This window comes from Fonticula alba (assembly GCF_000388065.1).
Source record: "Fonticula alba strain ATCC 38817 unplaced genomic scaffold supercont2.1, whole genome shotgun sequence".
NCBI lineage: Eukaryota > Rotosphaerida > Fonticulaceae > Fonticula > Fonticula alba.
This window is the reverse complement of record NW_009242971.1, coordinates 2,118,085-2,118,641: the sequence shown is the minus strand read 5'-3', so window position 1 is coordinate 2,118,641 and position 557 is coordinate 2,118,085.

The following is a 557-nucleotide window of genomic DNA, read 5'->3' as shown; positions in this document are numbered from 1 at the left end:
GGGGGGCATGCATGCGCGACTTCACCGCCGGGGTGCGGGGGGGTGCGTGGTCGGACCCATCCCCCTGAGCCGGGTCAAATCTGGTCCTGGCAGACCCACACACTCACGCACACGCACGAGGGCCAGCATATGGAAAGCGCCTGCCTAAAGAGAAGGAGGGGTCAGCGCCCGGAGGACACGCACGCAGAAGGGGGGGGGGGGCAGGGCGACGACCGCCCCCAAGCGCCCGGACAGCGCGGCGCCGTAATCGCACAACTGAGCTGTTCCTCTCCTGGGGGGCCGTTCCACCGGCCGGGGGGGGGGGGGGGGGCAGGAAGAAACTGAAAACCCTTAAAAGGGAAAGAGAGACGGAAAAAAAACGGACCCCCTTGGTTAAGGGTACCCCCAAACCAACACCAAAAAAAGAGGGGAACACCCGAGGAACAACAAAACCCACACAAACTACCCCCGGGAACAACCACACGCCCCCGCCCCCTCCGCCCCTGGGCGCAACGGAGGCGCACGCCCTGAAGAGGGTGCATACCCTTGTCTCGCACCACCCGCGCATATGTACTCCA